Source organism: Schistocerca piceifrons, chromosome 1 (assembly GCF_021461385.2).
Source record: "Schistocerca piceifrons isolate TAMUIC-IGC-003096 chromosome 1, iqSchPice1.1, whole genome shotgun sequence".
NCBI classification, from domain to species: Eukaryota; Metazoa; Arthropoda; class Insecta; order Orthoptera; family Acrididae; genus Schistocerca; species Schistocerca piceifrons.
The window spans coordinates 11,582,044-11,608,206 of NC_060138.1; the positions used below are offsets into that span (position 1 = coordinate 11,582,044).

At 38.0% G+C, this 26,163-nt stretch overlaps 1 pseudogene; it reads left to right on the forward strand.

Moving 5' to 3' along the window:
• Positions 1 to 25,702, forward strand: LOC124797995 (annotated as a pseudogene).
• The last annotated feature ends 461 nt before the right edge of the window (positions 25,703 to 26,163 follow it).

Consider the following 26,163-nt stretch of genomic DNA (forward strand, 5'->3'; position numbering starts at 1 on the left):
TGTGTATTCGAAGTTTGGTTGCGCGTTGCGCGATTACTTGCTAGTTGCAAGCAGTTATTTTTATCGGTGTACTGCTACAAATTATTCGATTGTTGTAAAAGACGTCTCCAGGGCTATTACGAGTCATAACATCTCAAAATTGATGAAAATACGTCCTAAAATAATCTCCCTTCGTAGTCTCATACCATTATTATATATACTGTCTGATGTTTTGGAGCATTAGTAACATCCAGTACTGGTATGTAATTTCACTGATAAAATAAAACCATTACCGTCGCACCCCTCCAGTTCTGTAGGACTACGGTTTTGTTGAATACAGATTTTTTAATATTGAACTGTATTAATCATCCCTTTTATGTGTAATCATGCTTATTTCTAGACCTCGGTATATTTATTTTATTACGCATTGTATCGCAGTCATGTTTTACGTGAAGTTTCATTGCTCACATCGAAATAATTGTGACGCATTGGCATTATTTCACCTAAACCAAGTATGTAAAGATCTGTATTTACGAATACCAGTACATGAAATGTGTAGCTATTGGAATTGTGAATAAGTTTTGTTTTAATTGTAGCGTAAATCATTGGTAAGGTCTTGGTAGCGTAACTATGACTGTGTAGCTAATATCTAAACCCCAGAAAGCACCAAGCTGGTATTCTGAAGGGGGTGTGGAATCTGAGAAACAACCAGTATTCAAGAATATTGCTATCAAAAAGATGTTTTTGGGAGTTAATTTGACAAACTTAACCATGATAGCCTCATGATACTTATTCAAGAAACTGGACTAAGCAATAAATGCTTGTGTGTGAAAAAATAAACGTGTTTGGGGTCCAGTGAACAACATGAGCCATAGGTAGCCTATATGAACTGTGATGTCATATGGCATCTATGATATTTTGTTTGTTTCAGTGAAATATTTTGAGTGTGTGTTTTGATCATAATATGAAGTTTATTTTTTGTGGCTGGTAGCTTAGACTGTATTGTTTGCTAGGTGTACTTTAAGTCTAGGCCTACTGGAGATGGTGTTCGACTGGGGGAATGCTTGTGGCATACAAGATGTATATATGTGTTCATTTACATTGACAGGCTGATCTGTAGACTAGTGTAAACATATATCTAGGATAGGTTGGGTTGGTAGGTCATTCCACAGATACATTTAAGGTAGGTCATTCCATAGATACATTTAAGTACCTATGTGAGGCTCCATTTTCGAATTGTGGTCTGGTATTTTCAAGTTTTTAATATACTTGAAGGACTAATAGAAAGAACATCATGGGCCCAAAACTACCTTTTCTCACAGAGATCCTGTTAGTCTCTAGCATTTTATTTCGCTAATGTTTTCGTGTTATTAGTTATGTGAGCAGTTGATCAGTTCTGTGTCTTATATCTCCACCACGTTAAGGGTGTTGTCGTTCATAAGCTTGGTATCACATTTTTAACTAACCCTGTTGTTGGCATTTCAAAGATTGATTTGGACACAACAGTTCATAACCAGTTCTTTGTCTTGCCTTTCTCCAACCAGTCAGTTATAGAGAGGTCTGTGGTTTAACATGAACTCTAAAAACAGTGCAGTTTTTATATTAACAGATTGTTGCCAGAGGTTAAAGAGTGATAAATGACAGAAGAAAGGGGTTGTGACATTTTGAAAACTTAAAGTAAGTGCAATTTTAGGATATGCCTTCTTAGTCACTGTCCACGTTCTCAGACCAACATGTAAAAATCTTTTTATGTACCATGATATCATGTCTTAGAGTTGAAGTTTGTTGTCTAGATAACAATAGGGGGAACAATCTTACACGTGAGGTGACATCAGTGCAAGAATCCAAATATTAAACAATGAAGTTATTAAGGAATTGTTTTATAAAGAAACAGTATGGCTGGTCACTACTGATAGTCAAGGAAGCAAGATCCCAGGAGGCCCTACTGCTGATTAACACTTTTAAAAGTGAAACACTAATCTTATTTTTCAGAACTATTCATTCTTGTCCTCACATCCTGTCTGTCTGCGTGAGGTAGGAACTAAGTTAAGGGGCCATTGGAAGTGTTCTATTCCACCTGTCTCCTTTGACACCATGAGATAATGGTGTTGTGTGTGTGTGTTTTTGAATTGGTTTGTGTTTGTTGAGTTTAACATGTGATATTGGGTTCATTATCACTAAGGTAACATGGGTTTATTTGAGTCTGGGTAGCCAGTGCTGCAATGTGGATTTGGAAATCTTCATTTTTCAGTGATGGTTATTTATGTGTGTGGCATTTTGTTAGGTTTGATTAGTTTTTGTGTGTGTGTGTGTGTGTGTGTGTGTGTGTGTGTGTGTGTACGTACTGGTAGCGGCGGTCAACCTAGGTGATTTTGTTGCATGCTTTTGTTGGTAATAAACTTTTATTTTTGTTTTAATCTGTAGTAATTCTGATGTTCTGTCTGTTTTACATTTATCGTACTTTGGTTGGTTTTAATTGATCTGGTGTATATACAAGTTTTTGCGTTTTCGAGTTGTTGAAGGTTTTGTTTTTTGTGGTGTTTTTTGAGTTATGTTGGTGTGTGAAGTTTACATTGTTTTCATTATTATTTGTCTGATTCCACTCTTCGGGTTGTAGCTATTGGTTCCTTGGTATCTGGGCTTCCTTTCAGCTGTATTGGTTCCTTGCTATCTGGGCTTCCTTTCAGCTGTATAGGTCGAGGGAAACATCTGATTCTGCTTTTCGTGGCACTTACGCAGTCTAGGGAGTACATGCGCTGATCACGAGAAAAGTACCTATTTTTGAAGGAAACACGTATTTCTGAAGATATAAGCATATATATATATGCGCTGAATACCAAAAATTTTTTTATTTCAAAACTTGAGTGTTACAGTCATATCTGACGCGCTCTTCACCAAAAAAGTACTTATTTTTCATTTGGATGCAAAAAAAGAAAAAAATCAGTTAACTGTCTCAAAATTTTTTTTTGTATCAAAAATGACATATTGCATATGTATGCACGGAATTTAATTTTTTTTTCCCTCTCTCTCTCTCTTCAAGAAAGGTGGAATTAATAACAAAATTGTGGAATGGATTTTCCCAAAACATTGACGCCAGAGAAATTCCGCCAGGTAGTTATTCAGCATAGCAGGGTGAGTTCTGAAAGGCCTTATAGGATTTTTTTCTTTAGCTTTTTGCCAGACTGACTTCATGTGATTTGTGGTTGCGTTTGTAAAGGGATCGAGAAAATAAAGCGAATGATTAACAGCCAGATTATTGTAGCCCAAGTTACCTATGGTGTTGTAAGTTGCCACAAATCAGAAACTGCTGTGGTTCCAGTAGCAAAACATACTGTTGCAAAATTGGCAGCAAATGGGTAGCATCACGTTGTGGCACAGCAACCATAAAGCTTTGCTTTGTCTCAACGTCATAACCACCAAAGACCCATTGCTCTCGCACCTATGACTTCGATGGTGCTGACAAAGCAGCTCTCGTCTATTTCAACAGTATGGCCAGGGCCGCCCAAAACTATTGGCTCAATTAAGAAATATTCATGGCAGATATCTCTACAAAATTGGCACCAATCGACCACAGTGTGCTCACTGCCAATTTTGAGCTCCCTCATTAAAAACTTTTGCCTATTGAGTTCGAAAACCCACATGTAAGACAGTTGCAAAATTTTAGAAATGTCTAAATGACTGCCAGCAAAAAATGACATTTTCCTGATTGAACATTTCTTTCTACAGTCCCTGCCAATGGAGCAGCTCCAAATTTCGCCATCTTTCCCTGTAGTTTTCTCCAGCTTCATCTCGTTGTATCCAACACAATACCCATTTTCACACACCATATCGTTCTTCATAAGATCTTGTTGCCTAGCCCATTGTATTGAGCTTCGGGTGTTCTCCATAACATGGTATAAATCTTCCATTACAAAGTCGCTCAAATCTGGAAAATTTCTCGCCATTTTGGCACACGCAGTAATATACGATACTTCAAAACGGACAGCCTCAACAGAAAAATATAGGTTGTTGGGCGCACTGATCAAGATGCATAACTGTGAGCAACAGGGACATATACCATATGCAACAATATGCAAAGCCAACAATAGCTATCATGGTTAGGATGTATGAAACTGTAAGCATTACCTATGGCTAAAGAACTCTGTGAAGAAATATATTAAAGTGTCTGCAGCATATTGGCATAGCAACATGAATAAGCTGGTGAAAGCAGACAGTTAATTAATCTTTTTTTTTCCCCCACCTCCATATGAAAATAAGTACTTTTTGGTATTCCGCGCATATATATGCTTATATCTTCAGAAATATGTTTGCTTCAAAAATAGGTATTTTTCTCATGACCAGCGCATGTACCCCCTAAACTGCGTAAGTGCCATTTTCGTTATTGCTGATGTTGGTTTTTGGTATTGTGGGCTTGGTTTGAGCTATATAGGTCGAGTGAACTGTATGATTCCTGCTGGCTTTGTGGCTGTAGCATTATGTCGTAGGTTGATACTTTTTTAGGGGTGATGTGATGTGATGTTTTGTATTGTTAAAATTAGGTTGTCCTTGCCCTAGACCCCCTATTTCCCGCGGTTGTTCTGTAGTTTCATTTTATCATTGAAGTAAGATTACTTTCACTGTTTCTATTTTCCTGCAGGTTTGTTGGCATGTGTACATAGTGACAATATTGACGACATTTTGTATACTCTGGACGTAGGCGTTTCTGTCATATGGATGACGTCATGGGTCAAAGCAGATGGATTAAATCGGATGCTTCCCTAATGCCGAATTCCGAAGGTTTGATTGGATCTACTGACACTGCCTTTGACTGGTAGCATGCTACTGATGATGTGGTGTGTGTGATATCCATGCACAAAACTTCCACACAAACACATGGGTCGTTTCACAATGCCGTAATTAGTTTCAACCAGTCAGTGGTAGTCTTCAGACGAAAGGCATATGCTGAAGCTGACGGTAGACAGAGATTAGTTTCTGTTGTGTTCAATGTTGTTGAGAACAGAATGGAAACCAGTATGTGCCTTTACCCTAAAGGCGCTAGCTGGCTTGTCAAAATTGGATACAGCGTTGTGAAATGCTTGTGAGATTATGTCAAAAAATATATAAAAGAATTTTAGATCCCTTATCTCTAAAACAGTATGTCATTTTTTTCCATATTTATATTGCTTCTGCATTATTTTTAAATGCAAGTTGGGGAGCCTATGATTGTTTCGTTATGAGAATAGATAAAATTGTCGTTGCAGTGTGTGGCTGATTTCGATGAGTGATTTATGTCCAGCATTTTGATTATGTGATAGGTGAAAGCAGACAGTTGGTATTGATAAAAATCAAAATTTCTGTTATGTAAGCTAGGACTAGTGGGCCAGGGAAGAAACTAACTAGTCGCTCGGTCATTTCAGAAAAAAATTGATATTTGCTGGATGAATTCCCGAATGTTTAATGGGTTTAAAGATATTTTTAAAAAAATTTTATTCTCAACATTTAGAAACAGTGGCTATTTTTTGCTTTTACAGGCAAATTATTCAGTACTGAGTTGAAGAATCATTAACTGGACTATAAATTAAAAACCATGATAACCATGCTGAATGTATTCCTTAATATAGGCCCTACTTTTAATGGCTCAAACTTGTTGATTGCAAGCTAAAAAAGCGTATTCTTTAAACTATTTAATTGGATAGATAAAAATTCTACTCATCAAGCAGCGGCAGAACACATACATAAAAGACAGCTGTAATTGGCAAGCTTTTGGAGCCAGTGGCTCCTTCTTCAGGCAGAAGGGTGGAAGGGGAAGTAATCGAGTGAAGGAGAAAGACTGGAGAGGTCTAGGAAAAGGGGTAGATATTGGTTAAGTCACCCAGAACCGCGGGTCAGAGGAGACTTACCGTACGGGATGAGAAGGAAAGACATTACTTACGGTAAGTCTCCTCTGACCCGCTGTTCTGGGTGACTTTCCCGATATCTACCAATTTTCCTAGACCTCTCCAGTTCTCTTCCTTCACCCCTCTTCCGTCTTTTATGTGCGAGTTCTGCTGCCACTTGGTGAGTAGATTTTTTATCAATCCTAATTGTATTTTTCCAAAGTAAGAGTAATTTCTCAGCCTTAATATTTATTGTGCTATTACACTATACAGTATAACTACTTCTTATAGTGAGAATCTTACACAAAATGTACACTATTTTAAAAAATTGATTTTTTGAATTTTTTCATTCTTTGACCTACAATATCTTTGTAAGGAGAGCAGATAAAAGTCTGAAAATTACACACTTAATGGATCTTCATGATATCAAACTTAAATTGGAAGTAACAAACAGAAAATACTGTGGGGAAGGTTAACCAAAGACTGCAATTTATTGGCAGTACTAAGGAGATTGCCTACACTACGCTTGTCCGTCCTCTTTTAGAATTCTGTTGCGCGGTGTGGGATCCTTGCCACATAGGACTGACAGAAGTACATTGAAAAAGTTCAAAGAAGGGCAGCACATTTTGTATTATTGCGAAATATGAGAGAGAGTGTCACAGAAATGATAATGGATTTGGGCTGGACATCATTAAAAGGAAGGCATTTTTTTGTTGCAACAGAATCTTCTCATAAAATTCCAATCACCAACTTTCTCCTCTGAATGTGAAAATATTTTGTTGACACTGACCTACATAGGGAGAAACGATCACCACAATAGAATAAGGGAAATCAGAGCTCGAATGGAAAGATATATATGTTTTCCTTCTTTCTGCGCTCTATACGAGATTGGAATAATGAGAACTGCGAAGGTGGTTCGATGAACCCTCTGCTAGGCACTTAAATGTGATTTGCAGAGTATCCATGTAGATGTAGACAAGCCTGTGCAAATCTGTGTGTTGTCATCCCCCTTCCACCAACATCTGTTCACTCACACTTAGTTAATAATGAGCCCTTGAAGTGTGCAGTTGAACAATGGAGTCTCAAAATAACGAGAATAGTTTTTCTAAGTGTTGCTTACTAACCTTGAAAACTCAATAGTGTGTCATTTAATTGCCAAAGTCAGGATAAATTTCTGAAGGGCAAAAGCAAACCTTGGCAGTTGATGAATGTATAGTTCTTGCTGACTTTTCTGAAAACTATTCCTTTGTTGTTCAAGTGAAATACAAGGGCGCCACTGGGTAAACAAACAGGCCACAGTTTGTCCATTTGTGTTCTGTTATAAAGATCCAGATAGAGTAGAGTCATAGTTTTTGTGTTGCAAATGATTACTTTGAGCACAAAGCTACAGCAGTGCATGCTTTTCACCTGCAGTTAACAAACTACGTAAAACAGCAAGACAGTTCCATAAACAAACTGATGAACTTCTCTGATGGTGCTGCAAGCCAATATAAAAGCAAACAAATATTAATATCTCCTTTCTCAAAGAAAAAAAGACTGTTGGCTCGGTGCAGAATAGCACTTTTTTGCATCATGTCCTGGGAAGAATGAGTGTGATGGCATAAAGGGTACAACAAAGCGAGCTGTCACAAAAGCTAGTCTGCAATGGACCTATGAGAACCAAATCTGGACACGTCAAGAAATGTTCAAATTCTGTAAAGAATAGGTAAAAAGGGATTACGTATGTTTCATTAAATGTGAGGAAATATGAGAACTCTATGCCAATGTCTTGGAGGAAAGATTCAAAACTTGTCAGAAGATTAAAGGCACCCGATCTTTTCATTGTTTTATACCTCAGTCATACAACTTGCTCAACTGTAAGTTCACATCAACATCCTCTGATAGTGAATGTCATCACTATGGAAAACTTGTACCACTGACACTTCAAAGTAAGGACATAGTGGCTTGTGTCTATGACGAACAGTGGTGGATTGCCAAAGTTGGTAACATTGCTCGTCAAAACCAAGATGTGGATGTTACATTTTACCAGCACCAAGAACCCCATTTAAAAAATTTGAAAAGGATCAACACGAGAGGCCCGTTAAAAATGCATTAAAGGAGTTGTCTTCTCCCCTGGAATTTATGACTGTGACTAGGCGAACATTTAACTCTGTGCCCAACATGAGTGAAGAAATATCTCTGTTGTTCAATAAACAATGTAGCAAAAACAAACAAGTTGAGAACGGGATAATGTAATGAATTGTCTCATTTTTTAAAGAGTTATCCTAGATATTTTTAAATTATGTAATTTATACACTGTTTCCATCAGCCCAGATATTGCAAACAGTAAGAAACATATTTGTGACTCATATTTGAAATTTTTTTTGTCCATGGAATCTCAAGGTTGAAATTTATACAGAAGTTTGATATCATAAAGGTCTATTAAATGTGTAATTTTCAGATTTATATCTGGTCCATTAACAAAGATTTGCAGACCAAAGAATGAAAAAATTCAAAAGATTTGTTTTTAAAGTGTTTCTAAGTATAAGCTTGTCATAATTGTTTCTCTAAAAAAAAAAAAAAAAAAAAAAAAAAAGGTATCTGTACTGAGTAGTGTAATACCACAAAATGTATTAAGGCTAAGAAACTACTCTTTGGAAAGATAGTATTAAAAATGGGTTTTTAAAATTTACAACCAACAACTTTGAGACATTAAAAGTGTATTCCCTAATACATTCAGCAGGGTGATCATGGTTTTAATTTATAGTCCAGTGTCTGCTGAAATAAATACCTCTTATATGAAAGGTCTGGGGCAATCCATTACTGAATAATTTAAAAAACCACAGACGCTTATAAAAGTGTAAGAAAGCCTGAAACAAAAATGGCTGCTCTTTCTAAACGATAACCAATAAATGTTTTTAAAAAATATTTTTGAGTCCACCAAACATGAAGGAATTCACCCAGCGAATTCTTTCTACGAGAATGCAGTTGTCTCTCTTTGTAATTTTATGGCTTTCTCAAGTATGTTTCCCTTTGGATACAATTAATTGATAGTTTTATGGTTTGGATGGTGTACGATCTTCCACGGAATGCTTGTATTTACTTAATAGGCACACGTTTCAAAATCCAAATATTAGATCATTATTTCTCTGAAGGAAACATTGTTTCCAGTATAAATCCTAGATGCAGAATTGTATTGTTTACATTGTGACTGCAGCACTATTCTTCTCTCACCTGTTGTATATAAATATTTCTGGAATAATTTTAACATCTGTTTAACAGGACACTAATGACAGCAGCAGAGAAGCTTGCCGCTGTTCCTGATGTGGATATCGACCCAGAAGGAACATTTAAGTATGTTCTAATACGTGTCTTTGGTCCAGAGGGTCCTGATGGCAAAGAACCGAGCAAATTAGTGGTCAGTAACTGGTAAACTAATATTTGGTCAACTTTGTGATACATTATTATTTGAGAGACAGTCGTTAGCATCATTTTTCAATTTTCTCAGTTGAATTTTTCTTCTGATGTCGGTGACTTGCAATGGGGAATTGTAGCCTAAGGTTGGTTGTTATCTGCATAACATAGTGTTTCAGTGTTTACTGTTAAATTGGAAGTGAGATGGTGGATGGCGATACAACTGAAAACGCACAAAAGATTTTCACTGAAACACTGTTGAACTACAGTTATGGCCCTGTGTGCTATGGTATCTTTGCCAGATAGTGTTGACAGAAGACATAAAAAAGCATTCAAAGAAGAGCAACTTATGTTGTTTTATAGCTAATAAGGGGGAGTGCACCATGGACATGCAGGGTGTATACGACCCGGAAGATCCGGGGAAAAACCCGGGAAATTTTTCATTGTTTTTGTTTTCAGTTAAATTTTTGTAATTTTGATTGGTAAGAACCGATACTCTAACAAAGGATATTACTGTGTCTCAATACTGCAGCAATAAAACATGAACAAGTAAAAAAACGAAAATAAAACTTAAATTTCAAGGGAAATGCACCATATACAGCAACAAAACAGTGCTCATACAAGTGTCCGCCAACAGTAAAATGTGTCAAAGGCTTTAGGAAGACTGTGCAATGCTTCGTAACAGCAAATTGCCTCCGCTGAGCGTGACGTCACAACTGTTTACATTAAATTCATTTTAGCAGTTACGAGCTCGATCATGCGCATGCACAGTTGAGTAGTACCTTCTCCCGCTTCTGGCTACAGAAATTGTTGGCTGTGTAAGCAGTCGCAGCAAGCAGCTAGATGCTACCGGGAAAAATTTTACTGGAGCGCCCAAGCTGCCAGATTTATACATGCGCAGGAGGTCCAAATCTAGGGGGGGGGGGGCAAATTCATATTCTTGAGGGGGGGGGGGGGGGAGGGAACCTTGTTTCACAAAGCGACTCGCATCCAGCGCACGTTAGTTCGTTAGTTTATCGATTATTCATATTACTTTGAAACTCATCCCTGTCGGTTTTTGAACATTTTTAACACATTCTAAGTTGATTTTGAATGAATCGTAAGTTGATTTGTGAATGCGTGTGTAGTGTACATGTTTCCTCTGTCAGTGGCATCTGACAGAGCTGAGCGAAGTAAGGCGGTTGGTGTATATATATATATATATATATATATATATATATATATATATATATATATATAGATAGATAGATATATTTTTCCCACGTGGAATGTTTCCCTCTATTATATATATATATATATAAAATAGAGGGAAACATTCCACGTGGGAAAAATATATCTAAAAAGAAAGATGATGAAACTTACCAAACAAAAGCGCTGGCAGGTCGATAGACACACAAACATACACACAAAATTCTAGCTTTCGCAACCAATGGTTGCCTCGTCAGGAAAGAGGGAAGGAGAAGGAAAGACAAAAGGATATGGGTTTTAAGGGAGAGGGTAAGGAGTCATTCCAATCCCGGGAGCGGAAAGACTTACCTTAGGGGGAAAAAAGGACAGGTATACACTCGCACACACATACATATCCATCCACACATACACAGACACAAGCAGACATTTGTAAAGGCATAGGCACAGGTATACACTCGCACACACACACATATCCATCCACACATACACAGACACAAGCAGACATTTGTAAAGGCATTACAAATGTCTGCTTGTGTCTGTGTATGTGTGGATGGATATGTGTGTGTGTGCGAGTGTATACCTGTCCTTTTTTCCCCCTAAGGTAAGTCTTTCCGCTCCCGGGATTGGAATGACTCCTTACCCTCTCCCTTAAAACCCATATCCTTTTGTCTTTCCTTCTCCTTCCCTCTTTCCTGACGAGGCAACCATTGGTTGCGAAAGCTAGAATTTTGTGTGTATGTTTGTGTTTGTTTGTGTGTCTATCGACCTGCCAGCGCTTTTGTTTGGTAAGTTTCATCATCTTTCTTTTATATATATATATATATATATATAAAAAAAAACAAAGATGATGTGACTTACCAAATGAAAGTGCTGGCAGGTCGACAGACACACAAACATACACACAAAATTCAAGCTTTCGCAACAAACTGCTGCTTCATCAGGAAAGAGGGAAAGACGAAAGGATGTGGGTTTTAAGGGAGAGGGTAAGGAGTCATTCCAATCCCGGGAGCGGCAAGACTTACCTTAGGGGGGAAAAAGGACGGGTATACACTCGCGCGCGCGCGCACACACACACATCCATCCACACATATACAGACACAAGCAGACATATTACACGTTTTTTCGAAATTTTCCCGAATTTCTCCATCCTTTAACGTGTTTTAGCGGCAACACAACCACCTAACCTTGATGCACATCGCTGTCTACCAACCCAAGTTCACCACAGGATCAACTTAACCCACACTTTTTCGCCTTTTTTCATACCAGATCTCCAGTTGCTTTCTAGTTCACCTTTATCTCTCCCCATATATTTTTATCTTTCATTTTCATTTCAACCTCATGTTACACTTTCCACCTTGTAATACCATGTCACCCTCACAACACACCCACAAAAAAAAAAAAAAAAAAAATGGTCTTTAAATATGTCTGCTTGTGTCTGTATATGTGTGGATGGATATGTGTGTGTGCGCGAGTGTATACCCGTCCTTTTTTCCCCCTAAGGTAAGTCTTTCCGCTCCCGGGATTGGAATGACTCCTTACCCTCTCCCTTAAAACCCACATCCTTTCGTCTTTCCCTCTCCTTCCCTCTTTCCTGATGAGGCAACAGTTTGTTGCGTAAGCTTGAATTTTGTGTGTATGTTTGTGTTTGTTTGTGTGTCTGTCGACCTGCCAGCACTTTCATTTGGTAAGTCACATCATCTTTGTTTTTAGATATATTTTTCCTACGTGGAATGTTTCCCTCTATTATAACCATATCATTAATTTGAACCCAACAATTACGTTTGTTATTGTCGCTGTTGCATTTCGAAATCTTTCCTGTCGTCTTATTTTCCTTTATTTTCTCTTTCTGTTTTTACCAGTAGTCTCACTTTGTATTCACCTTCCCCTTTTTACCGTAATCTACTATACAATTTTATCCCGCCTATATATACTCAATAATATGTAACCCACTTCCAAAACATAACCAAAAAAATTTTATTTTCCGCTTTCAACACTACCGCTGCTATAAAATCCACCGTTTCTAGTTCAATAACAGCTGCTTTCACGTATTAAACAACCATTTCGGCTAGTTCTATGAACTTTCACTTTATTTCCACTTCCGTTTTTGCACATCACTGATCATTTTTAGCCGCTCCCCACAGGTTTTAACGTCATTATTTCTTCGTCAGACAATTGTTAGCCCCATTTTCGTAATCTTTCACCACAACACCACTCCTTTTAATACATTTACACGTTTTTTCGAAATTTTCCCGAATTTCTCCGTCCTTTAATGTGTTTTAGCGGCAACACAACCAACTAACCTTTATGCACATCGCTGTCTACCAACCTAAGTTCACCACAGGATCAACTTAACCAACACTTTTTCGCCTTTTTTCATACCAGATTTCCAGTTGCTTTCTAGTTCACCTTTATCTCTCCCCATATATTTTTATCTTTCATTTTCATTTCAACCTCATGTTACACTTTCCACCTTGTAATACCATGTCACCCTCACAACACCCCCACAAAATAGGTCTTTAAATATGTCTGCTTGTGTCTGTATATGTGTGGATGGATATGTGTGTGTGTGCGAGTGTATACCCATCCCTTTTTCCCCCTAGATCCGGGACTGATGCGCAGAACAGTCTGAATTACAGTTGGGAAGTGGGTAGTCTACACGTGACCCATTTTTACATTTAGTGTTTTTGCTGTTTCCTCTTCATTTACTGCTCCCACATCAAATGAAGACAAAACAGATTTCTGTGGCCGGGAGCTATCAAGTGAATTAAAATACATTCACATAATAATGGAAGGCTAAACTGTGTTATTAGTTGCAGATTTTATTTTATTTCCATCTTTCTGACAGTCAAGCGTTAATTGCCTTTTAGAACAATGAAGTTATTTTTGTTGGTTTGCCAAAGAAATTTTCTTTCATTAATCTTTTCCACTAAGGCAGACAATATATTTGAGACAAAGTGTTTAATTCCACACACTGTGTTTGCTGCATTTCAAGTGCACATTTTCAACTTCTAGCACATTTGGCATTACGCCATAATAAAGAACCAAACATGAGACAGGACAGTACTGGTACTCCAAGAAAATTTACATCCCAAAAACCACATAGAAAAGCTTAATAACAGGTCGTGGGATTCTACATTCAAATTTGCACTTTAAATGTGAACATTTTAGTATGGGTCACGAAATTCCGATTCTCTTGGAGTATCCTCTGATGTCTTGTTTCTTACATAATGTAAGATCTTTTAATGTTTCACACGTACGAACATGCGGGCTCCCTACGACATCGTAGCTGCGCTTGCGCGGTGACGCCTGTCATCTGGCGCTCTCTGGCAACTGCAGAAACGAACCTATTTCCAACAGGTCGTGGGAAAATATTTCGAATGGTGGGTTGAAACTCGTTACCATCAAAGTACCATTCTAGCAGTTACACCAGAACTATGTGAGATAATGTACGATGAATTTCTTAAATCACAAAGTGTTTGACTCTCATTTAAAAATCAACTCTTTGATGATGAGCCATTTAGATGAATTTTGAGCCTGGAAGATCAGACATTTATGTCGTTATTAAAAATTTTACTGGCACCTTTGTGTGATACATCTTAAATTGTAATACGCGCATAAAAGACCAACATTTTATGAGAAAGCTTAGCTTCTCTTGCAGCGTATTAATCTGATAGACCAATATTATATGTGAAGGCTTTGCGTTTCGTTTAGCAACACTATTTACATTAATTTGAGCCATTAACTTTTTCTGTTTGTGTGTTCGCGCTACTTAACAGTGATGTTGCTGTTGGTTGACTACATCACGTGTCCTAAGCTCTGAATACCTGCTGTGATCGGCTGGCGAAATCGCATGAAATGAGCTGTGACTAACTTACAAAAGCGCATCCCAATCTCAATTTCAATGCTTTGGAAAGTAACATGCGGTGTTTGGTGGAATTCGAGTTTATACTTTCCTAATACAAAAATATGCAGCATACATGTTGCTGCACATCAAAGATCTTTCCAAAATGCGTGTTTCTTTTTTTTTTTTTTTTTAAAGCGCCAGGAAATTCTACGCCCGTGTATAAAACCATAATCAAAGGACTTATAAGTTATACAGTTCCAAGAGAAAATATACCGTCAGTTAACAGGGAAAAAGTATGTTTTCACTTGGGGGAAAGCGTATTTTTGACTGAGAAATCTGGGAATTTTTTTTCCTTGTCCGCATATACCCTGACATGATATACAAGTTGGGGTGACAGTCATTAAAACAAAGGTGTTTTTTGTTATGATGAGATGTTTTCAGGAAATTTCCTCTGAATGGCAAAATATTTTGTTGGCAGCCACCTACATAAGGAGAAATTATTATCGTGATAAAGTAAGAGAAATCAGAGCTCCCACAGAAGCTGTTGAAGAGTGGAATGTTACAGAAATAGTCTGAAGGCTTTTCGATGAATCCTCTGCCGAACACTTAGGATACAGGATACTTATAAATGGTGGAAAAATCAAAATTTTTTAAATGACTTTATTAAATTCTATAGTCTTTCCTGATTACATTGATATATACACTGTAGGGTTTGAAATGAAAAATGACCGATACATACCAAATTTTAAAGTTACGGTCATGTACGAGGTGCGACAATAAAGTAATGAGACTGATTTTCTTTGCAAGATGTGGCACCCCTGCAGGCTTGCGTAGGCACAATATCTGTGACCTTGGTCTATAAGCCGCTTCTAGTTCAAGCGGCATGTTGAAGCAACTGCTCAGTCATTAGTTGTGCTGTAATAAGTTAACACGTGTTAGTGTCTCTCATCACGGAAATGGAACTGCATAATATTGCGCAACAGTATGCCATTTCTTTTTGCGTTAAATTGAGTGAAAACGCGATGACAACTTACGGTAAGCTTAAGAAGGCTTTTGGAGAGGAGGTTATGTCAAAACCTCAAGTTTTTGATTGGCATAAAATGTTCAGTGAAGGCAGAACAAATGTTGAAGATGAAGACTGCAGTGGACGACTGTCAACCTCACGGACGGATGTCAACTTGGCCAGGGTGCATGAACTCATAAAATCTGATAGAAGGTTATCCATGAAAATGATTGCAGGAGAACTGCACATCAATCAAGGAACGGTTTGGCTAATAATAACATTGCTGATAATTGGATTCTGCATCACGATAATGCACCATCCCATACTGCTCTGTCAGTACAGTAATTTTTTACCTCAAAACAAATTTCGGTACTGCCAGAGCCACGTTATTCACCAAATATTGCTCCGTGCAACTTTTTTCTCTGTCCAAGAATCAAAATGGCGGTCAAGGACACCATTTTCAAACAACGCAAGATGTCCCAAAAGCTGTGACGAAGGTCTTGGAGGATATTACAGAAGATGAGTTCCAGAAATGTTACCATCAATGGCAGAAGTGCTAAAAAAAGTGTGTGCAATCAGAAGGGAACTTTGAAGGAGACAACACGAAAATTGACTAAAACTCTAAGCAACATTTTTTTTCACATCAGTGTCATTACTTTACATTCGCACCTTGTGTACTGCCATGCCCCCTTTATTTCTGTTACAGAAACCAGTATTATTTTGAAAAGAACTGTGCACTTTCTTTCTGTTTCCAGTGATTATATGTATGATACATTGTATATGTTGGTAACAGTGCAGGTTTCTAGCGTCTGTAAATGATTATCTTTGCAAGTATTTACTTTTGTGTTCTGAAGCAGTTTGTTCACATGTTAATAAACGTTTGTTTCCCAAGCGCTACATATATTTGTGAAAATACATATTTTTTAGTGTGCCACACATCAAGAAATTCAATAAAAGGAAATTCTGTGGTAACCAGTTCACAAACAAAACAAGCCACACTGTTGAAAGTAACCTACGTGTCAGTTCTTCAGTGAAGAAATTCGCACATGGCACGCCTCCTGGTGATTCAAATTTTTGTGTTAAAAATGACGCTGTTTGTAGTGGATTTGTTGTTGTTGGTGTGGGTATCTTATCTTCTTTGATAAAGGAAGTGGAAAAATGTAAACAATGTGATGGTGTAGGCTGTCTGGAAATAACTGAACAACAAAGTAGCAGGAAGGGTTTAGCATCAAAATTAGTTGGTCTGTGTAGATCCTGCAATAAATCTACCTCGAAAATGACTTTGAACATTGTGCATAATTCATATGATGTGAATTTGAGGTTAGTGTATGCAATGCGTGCAATAGGAAAAGGAAAAAAAAGGCTGCACAAACGTTTTGTCATTTGATTGACCTTCCTCCTCCCAGTAGGTTCAGCAAGTACATAAGAATACTTTTAGGTGCCTTGACGGTTGTGTCTAAAGCATCTATGAAATGTGCAGTAGAAAAAACGGTTAATATTAGTGAAACAAGGGACATTGCTGTTGCACTTGATGGGACATGGCAACATCGAGGACATCGTTCCTTGAATGGTGTTTTAAGTGCTACTTCTGTGGAGAATGGAAAAGTTGTTGATGTTGAGTGCTTATCTAATTATTGCCACATCTGACATAGTAACACTGAAGGACATATTGAACATCAGTGTTATAATAATTATGATGGTTACAGTAGAGGTATGGAGTGTGATGGAGCTCTAAAATTATTTCAGAGGTCAGTGCCCGTTTATAACGTTAGATATACAAAGTACCTAGGTGATGGGTACTCTAAAGCTTTCAATAAAATTAATGAGTTCAATGTTTATGGTGATAGCTTCGTAACAAAACTGGAGTGTTGTGGACATGTGCAAAAGAGGATGGTTGCTAGATTGAGGAAGCTAAGAAGAGAAATGAAAGGAAAATTGCTATCTGATTGAAAATCTCTGTCTGGCTGAGACAGATTGACAGAAACTGAAATAGACCTCCTTCAGAGGTATTAAGGACTGGCCATTAGACAAAATGCACCTCTGAATGATGATGCAGCAATGAGGAAAGCTGTATGGGCCACCTACTTTCATAAGTTGTCCACAGATGACCACACTGTTCATGGACTTTGCCCTAAAGGAGCAGATTCTTAGGTGTGGTTACCAAAAAGCAAAGGAAAGTGGTCAAATATACTATCAAAATATCATAAGCATTATCTTCTTGAGCCTGTTATGAATGAAATAAAACCAATTTTTAGATACGTGAGTGGACCCTGTTTTGCTTAGTACCACATTTACTCGAATCTAAGACGCACCTGAAAAATGAGACTCGAAATCCAGGAAAAAAAATTTTCCCTAATCTAAGCCGCACCTGAAATTTGAGACTTGAAATTCAAGGGGAGAGAAAAGTTTTATTCCGCACCTCCAAATCGAAACAAACTTGGTCCATTGTAATATGAGACACAATTTAGGTCAAATGAATGACGATACAGCTACAGTAGTTTGGTTCGAGTCGTAAGCTCAGTAGTTAAGCTTTACCAGGTAGCCATTGCTATGTGTCAGGCGCTCCGTCCGTATTATACGGGTACCCTTCCTCTTTCGCGTACTTCGTTAGCGAAACAATGGCAAGAGACTGCTATTTGCTGTTACCTACACTCCTGCTTTCTTTGAGAATGATCAACAAGAACCAAATAATAGACAGCGTATGATAGAAGATATTCTGAACGGGAGTTTAGTGAAAATTTTTCTCCGTTTGAAAATCTTTGCAGGCACCTCTTTAGTACATTACATTCTGCACTGAAATTAGTCATCTTAGATTTAAAAATCTAGTCAATTGCCGTGCTTCATTTCTGGCTGTATCACTATTAGGCATAAGAATAATACAAATATAAACATGGGATGATATCTATATTTTTCCGCGTTTGCTGTTGTCTCACTCTAGTTTCGTAGTTTATTAGGCAGACAGGATTTAAATGAGTTAGCAGCAAACACGAAAGAATACATGGCAAAATGTTTATATTCTAATTATTCTTATGTGAAGAGAATACTGCATGCTATTCACAATTCATAAAAGTTCCTATAAGGAACCATCTCTTCTCACAGTTAGGAAAAAATTCAGAACGTAGAGTTGGCCATATTGACAAACATCCCAAACAGTCTTGCCAGTCGGATTTTCGAAGTGCATTGAAATGCTGCTACATTCAAAGGTGCACAATACGGAATTTGTATTTACTTCGTTGGATAATGTATGAAAATGCAGTGGTCGAAACTCGAGACGGAGGAAAAACTTGTCTGCCACCCCCCCCCTTTTTTTTTTTAAATGCACTCATGCAGAGGGTTTGGCGCCAGTATTTATCTTTGTGCCTGCAAAGCATGCCTGTGTAGTGCTACATATATTCGACAGCAGAAGTTAGTTGTGGCGGCACCTACCAACATTTTCCAGAACTTCCGCTTACTTTGCACTCGATTCTAAGCCGCAGGCTGTTTTTTGGATTACAAAAACCGGAAAATAAGTGCGGCTCAGATTCGAGTAAATACGGTAAATGTCTTCATGGGGGCACTCAGAATACAAATGAAAGTTTCAACCATTCCATACGGGAAAGATTACTCAAGAATGTTTTTGTAGGACTAAATACATTAAAAGTTGGTGTACTAGATGGTGTGCTATGTTTCAATGACGGAGTGATAGGAAGGTAGGAAGTCCTGAGAAATTTAGGCATAAAACGTGGCTCTAATATGAAAGATCAATTTCTTCTGTGTGACAGACAACGGGTGCATGAAGCTGAAAGATTCGCTCTTCAAGTTACCAAAGAAGCAAGAAGTGCTAAAAGGAATGCCAAGAGGAAGCTTGAAGATGAAGAAAGGCTGCAGGATGTAGACTATGCTTCAGGAATGTTCTGAGGCACAGTTTAATTGGACTCATATGTTCATTCGCAATTTCCCGCTAGTTGTTTTCTTCAGAATTCAGGTACAAATATTTCCTAAAGTTTATAAAGCATTGCTCTAATTTTTTCTGTAACTTTTGGTAGTCCATACTTATGTAGTAGACCTAAGCTTTATTGCAGAATCAGCTAAATCATAGAAAAAATAACATTTTTATTTGGAAAAAATTATAAATATTAAAATGTAAGATGTGATACTTTTTTATCCTTGTAATATACGTAATAGGTGGAATTAAATAGGTCTAGTATCTCAGCCATGTCATGCATGTCTGGTAAAAATTTGGTCTCCTTCAAATGTATAACATTGGATTAAATGGTACCTCAGTTTGAGGAAGAATTTCCTTGTTACTTTTTTTAAATAACTCTAAGCAGGTTCAAAAATATTCAAAATACTTCTAATTTGTTTAAAAAGTGTGCTCTATTACCTGATATCAACAAAAAATCTTAAAACATATACATTATAAACAGTGCCTGAAAGAAATATAATATTGAGCTGGAAAAATGCCCTGTATCCTTAAGTGTGAACTGCCAGATAGCCGTGTAGATTTACACGAGAAATATCGTCTGGTTTGCACTGATGATGTAATGATGTAATGATGTGAGGGGGCTGAATGCAAATTTTTTTTTTTTTTTTTTTTACGCCTGCTTTGGTGACGGAAGCAATGCATTCAACTTCCAGAAAGAAATTATCTCACAAAACAGGCCTTTGACTAAACTTCATAAAGTGCCGTACTGTGCTGGTTTATGGTATAGAGCAGATGTTACCAACAAGTATTCCATTGGTTCTCCATCATTTGAAAAAACGTCGTTTTCACTAAAACACAGCTACATTTACAACTCCATTTTTCCTGTACAGTGTTCTATAATACATACAATTGTGACTTTAAATGACAGCTTTGAATTATCAAGGGCATCAGTTTTTTTTTCCAAATTTAATGTGCCATTATCAACAGAATGATTGCATGCAGATCATTATATTGGCGTGTGAGGTTTTGGGATTGACATTTATTTTTTTTATCGCGTATCTTGAGACTTTGAGCCAAAGCTCGTGGGATGAGGTGGTACCTAGTTTACAGAAAGCTGAATATAAAATTTATAAACAAAAAATTACAGAATTAATAAAATATGAAATTAAGAGAAATTAGGATAAATTACATGTTGCATAGAGAAGTTCTCATGTATTGTGAGGGTCTCTTGTGCAGAATTGTAGCATACCACAACGTAACCTTTGTGTGTGGATTTGAATACTTACGTGTATCACTCTTTTTTTCTGCCCTGCTGGGAAATTTGGAAAAAAAAAACCTGGAGAAATCTTGTTTTTTGTCTCAGTAGATGAAACAGTTTGTTTACTGGGATTTCCTGCATCGTCGCTGGCTGGATGCAGCTTAATACATGCACCGCTTCCCTACTCCCTCATTCTTACTGCTTCTCCACTTCCTACCACTCCCCTCAGCTTGCAGTCAGTGCTGCCACCACTTCTTGCCACTAGCCTAGTAGCTGCCGATGGGAGGCGTGAGGGGTGGTTTGTTTTGATATGATTCTTGGAGATTGTTGACCCAGTGGCTGGAGACAACGGTCATATGTGCACGAGTTGTGTCTGAGTGATTGTGTGTGAATGTATATGTATGTGTGTGTGTGTGTGTGTGTGTGTGTGTGTGTGTGTGTGTTATTTTCTAAGAAAGGCTATGGCCGAAAATTTAGTTGTGAGAGTGTGATTGTCTTTTCTACGTGTCTGTCCATGGTTCAGCGATCATCTTTACGGTGAGTTGCTACCTATCTTCATTAGCATTAATTCTCAGAGTATTTGCACAAATTGATGGATTTATCACCACCATCTCATTTCGTCAACATAATGTCAGTGACTTGTGTAAAGCTGGCCACATGAATGGACTTCCATGATGGGCCAAAACCACAGGCCATTTCTGTGGGTGTCTCTAACGGATTGGGGCTGCCGATTTGAAGCCCATCGTTTCCCAATAATGTGCAAGCCCTGCCCATCGGATCTAGTCTCGCCGATCTGCTCCCAGGCCGGCTCTGTTTGTGTGTGGTATAATGCAGTGGGTTTTCGTGATTTATCCGAGGACTCAGGACTGTGGTGCTCCTCGGCAGGCCAGAGGCCACGGGCGATGGAGTTCAGGAATTGTGACTTTCTCACTGCAAGTACATTATGCGGTACATTGTTTTATAAACATTTTATTTATTCTAGTACATTTTGGGGCTTAGAAAATAATTTATACAGGATGTACATATCTTTTTTTTTTTACGAACATTCAGTACGCGAAACATGAGTGACCCGGCAGACATCAATACAGTAATCGAATTCGTGTCATACCTGTCCCAGCATGGCATCGTCAATTGTGATATTTGTTTCTCGTATTCTCTCCCGGAGCTCCACTACATCACGTGGTAGAGACCATACATACACCGGATCTTTAATGTGTCCCCACAGAAAAAAAGTCACACGGAGTGAGATCTGGTGATCAGGGAGGCCATTTCATGAAACAGCTGTCCCCTTCTGTAGCACGGCCAGTTCATCGATGCGGCAGCTCCGTATTCAGGTACCCACAAACTTCACGATGAAAATGGGGTGGAGCCCCATCCTGCTAAAAGATGAACGGAGAGCCCAATTGCATCTGAGGCATCAGCCATTGCTGCAACATATCCGAGTAGGAATATCCAGTGACAATGCTCTTGGCGAAGAAGAATGGTCCGTACAGTTTTCGACACGACAAAGCACAAAAAAACATTTACATTTAGCGAATCACACCCAAATTCAATGCATTCGTGTGGATGCTTTGTACCCCAGATTCGACAATTATGCCTGTACACTTTCCCATTAGTGTCAAAAGTGGCTTCATTGCTAAAACTTAAGCGATCAAAATTCCATCCCCGTCCTTATTCAATTGTTGCAACTGTGAACAAAACTCAAAACACTTGTCTTTGTCGTCGTTATTGACCTTCTACCCTAGCTCCAATTTGAATGGTTTCATAGACAACTTCTGTCGCATGACTTGCCACAGTCAGTGGAGCCATTTCGAGTTCATGGGATGCACGACGCACCAATTTCTTTGGACTCCTTATGAATGTCTCTCGTATGCAATCCAAATTCACTTCACTCACACTGGGATGTCTGGTTCTCTGTGCTGGGCACAAGCAACCCGTCATAATAAATTTGTTGTGCCTTCCTTGTTGGTGGTTTCTTACCGTACTTTGTTCTAAACATCCATTGAACAGCTGTAGCACACACTTTTTTTGTCGAACTCCAATACACAGAAAGTTCGCTCCGCACCTGAACTTGCCATATTTATGACTGGTGCTATCGGCAAATCACCAAAGTATGCTGTGGTGGTATACATGAAAAAGAACTTTCAGGGTTTCTCTTCAAAATGACGTGTGTGATATCTGTGCTATGTTTGGTTCTTGTGCAATAAATAATTGAAAGTGTTCCCAGATGTAATTTACACCCTGTATATTAGAAAGTATGAGCGATAGGAAGAACAACTTGTGGCAGTCACAGGCGGTTTGTATGCTATGTACCTGTATATTTTGGCCTGCCTTATATACTTCTTTCAATAGGCCTACGTTTTTCTGAGGTTATTTCTGAAATCAGTGTAGGTATTTTAAATCTGTCTTGAGACTCCAAGGAAATGCGTATTTGTGTCACCAAATATGTTTAGTTTTATTGAAATAAAATAACATCAGTGGTCTTAATGGAATATTATATACCATTGTCTTTCTTTCTCCATCTAAAAACTGTTCATTACAAAAGATGCTGAAATTAGTACTTACGATTTTTGTTCATGAGGGGAAGAAATACAGAAGTAAAAATGCTAAAACTTGCTGGAAATCGGGGAACGTCACTTGGGGAAACTTGCGGCAACCCTGAATGTTCACAAGCTGACACTGCAGAGCTTGCTGACTGCATTTTTCAGGGATGAGAATATTCTTGCCAAATGCACAGAATTGCCCCAAACTATAACACCATATGAGATAACAGAGCAAAAATAAACAAGCTTTTGTGTTTGTGTCCAAGACATAGTGTATAGTGAAGACAGAAGTGTTCATTTTCTGCTTAAGGTGTTGAACATGATACTTCTGAGAGAGATTTTCATCTATCTTCGGTCTTAAGAATTTAAAATGTCTGCTCGACCAGCTCAGGACAAGACTATTTCTATTTTACAAGAGTTCAGTTGTTGGCAGTGAAGTATTAATCCGTTCTCCAAAAGCCATGTGCTGATGTTGCCAACTACCTTGTCAGCTAGATGATTTACGTTATGTTCAGTGTTTTCCGAGAGAACACATGTCTGAATATACAAAAGCTTTCATTTGCATTTGCAGTAGGTATGGGGAAAAAAAAAAGAAGAAACAGAAGCTCCTGTGTGTGTTTCCTATAGATAGTGGATATAACAACAGCTCCTTTAAGTTATGTTTTCAGATTATTTTTGATGCCACAATTTCCACTCACGTTGCTACTTTTGTGTTTTCTTTTTGCTTAGTACTCTTGATACATTTTGTTCAAAGTTTGACTATGGTTCCTGTTACTAGGTGCGAGGATACAAGTGAGTTGGCTTCCATTCGGACGTCTACGATGAGACGATGGACAGGGTGAAAGGCCTCGGCGTTGATACAGAGTGCACTGGTGGTGGCAGAATACAGCACGACCCCAGTGCCAAGGTCATCAAAGTGTACAGCTACTCACAGGTAGTACCAAAAGCAGTGAGTTGTAGAAATGACAGTATGTGTCATCTTGAGCTGTTATTCAACTTAATTTTTTACTGTGTGACTGGTTTCAGTTGAAGACCATAATGGTTTCAGTTGAAGACCATTTTCAGGCACCTGTTGTATATACATCGCGGATGCGGGAAAATTTGGGATGAAAAGAATGTTTGAAAATTATAGTAACAATACAAGCAACACTTACAGAATTTGATTACCAGCAAAAACTATATATATCAAAAGAATACAATGTCAGAAATATAAATTAAATATCCACAAGCATTGTGTGTATTGTTACTACAATTTTGAAATATCCTTTTTGCCTGAATTTTTCCTGTTTCTATGCTGTGGGAACAACAGGTGCTCGAACATGGTCTTTGACCAAAACTGGTTGCATCGTAAAAAAAAATTATCAACAGCTTAAAGTGTTACATGATGTCATTTCTACAATTCGTATAAGCTGCAGACCACAGTTAACAAAAAGTATTTTAAGAACAGTGAAGTTTCTGTTCATACGTTGTGTGCCCTATAATTCAAGTATTTTTAAAGCTTTTATGAATGTTATACGCCAAGCTCCTCCATGGGAAAGCAGTTTCTGCTTTGGTTACATGGCACAAATTATAGAATACCTTGTTAGATGGTCAGAAGTAAATGTCACCAGATGTTAATACCTGTAAATCATCATCATGCTTCTTACAACCGTGTACAATAATTTGGGCGTGGTGTTGTGGACAAGTGTTATGGTTGAAATGGCTACTGTTGTTCTGGTTAGCAGCCATGATTATGAAACTTCCTGACAAATTAAAACTATGTGCTGGGCCAGGACTACATCCTGAAACCTTGCCTTCCGTGGACAATGCTGATACCAACTGTGCTGTTCAATCTGATTCAGGATTTTTTCTTACACCTTTCAGATTACTTTTGAGGCCACAATCCTTGCTTCCACTTGTATATTTAGCGAGAGAGAGTTGTATATGTAGCGAGAGAGAGAGAGAGAGAGAGAGGGGGGGGATCTTCTGTCCCATAATTTTATGACATTATTATTATTATTATTATTATTATTATTATTACCAGCTTCTGTATCTTTTGATTGAGTATAGTTACGGCAGCACATGAATTGTGGTGAGCCTGGTGTTTTTACAAGACCTTTTCCAGTTGCCAGGACAGTTGTCATAATTACTCAAATCAACAATTCCTTGCACTTGGAGCAGACCAAATGATTCCTCTGTACCCCTTGCACCTATTTTATACTTTTCAGACTGTGTTTCACACATTTTGTGACCTACCTGTTTCATTTAACACAGTTAATACAGTTGCAGATTGTGGGTACGTGTTTAATTTTTTTGCACGGTTACTGCTGCTTGTGTTTCAGTGTTGTGTACAATGCCAGACCCATCAATAGAAAAATTAATTCTGATGCTGCATCTTGCACATCTGTTCTGAAGGTCTTTACACACTCCCTTTTTCTGCTGCTTTTGTGTTGTGATGTGTGGTGTAGAAAATTTCAGATTGCTTTACGGTTTCATGTGCTCTGTATTAGATGCAGTTTTAGTGTACGTACAAGCACATTGTTTACTTATGATTTAGTTGTAGTTAAGAGTTCTCGTTTTAGTGTTTAATTATTATTGTGATATGTAGCACACTGTTTAATTGTACTTTAGTTTTAAAATACCCAAGGACTGCTTCATTTCAGGGGTTTGGGATGGCAGACCACAGCAAGACTGTAGAAATTCTGAAGACTGCATATCCTGTTTACAACATTACTTGGAGTGATGAAGGATACTGATCTGCTCAGGTAATTAAATTTACATATGTGTGATACATTCAAAATGTCTCTGACATTACAACAACCTTCATAATGAATGAAGGTGATATTTTTTCCATTTAAGCTGTTGTATTTTAATAAGACCTCTCCTTAATTATACAGGGTGATTCAAAAAGAATACCACAACTTTAGGAATTTAAAACTCTGCAACGACAAAAGGCAGAGCTAAGCACTATCTGTCGGCGAATTAAGGGAGCTATAAAGTTTCATTTAATTGTACATTTGTTCGCTTGAGGCGCTGTTGACTAGGCGTCAGCGTCAGTTGATGCTAAGATGGCGACCGCTCAACAGAAAGCTTTTTGTGTTATTGAGTACGGCAGAAGTGAATCGACGACAGTTGTTCAGCGTGCATTTTGAATGAAGTATGGTGTTAAACCTCCTGATAGGTGGTGTATTAAACGTTGGTATAAACAGTTTACAGA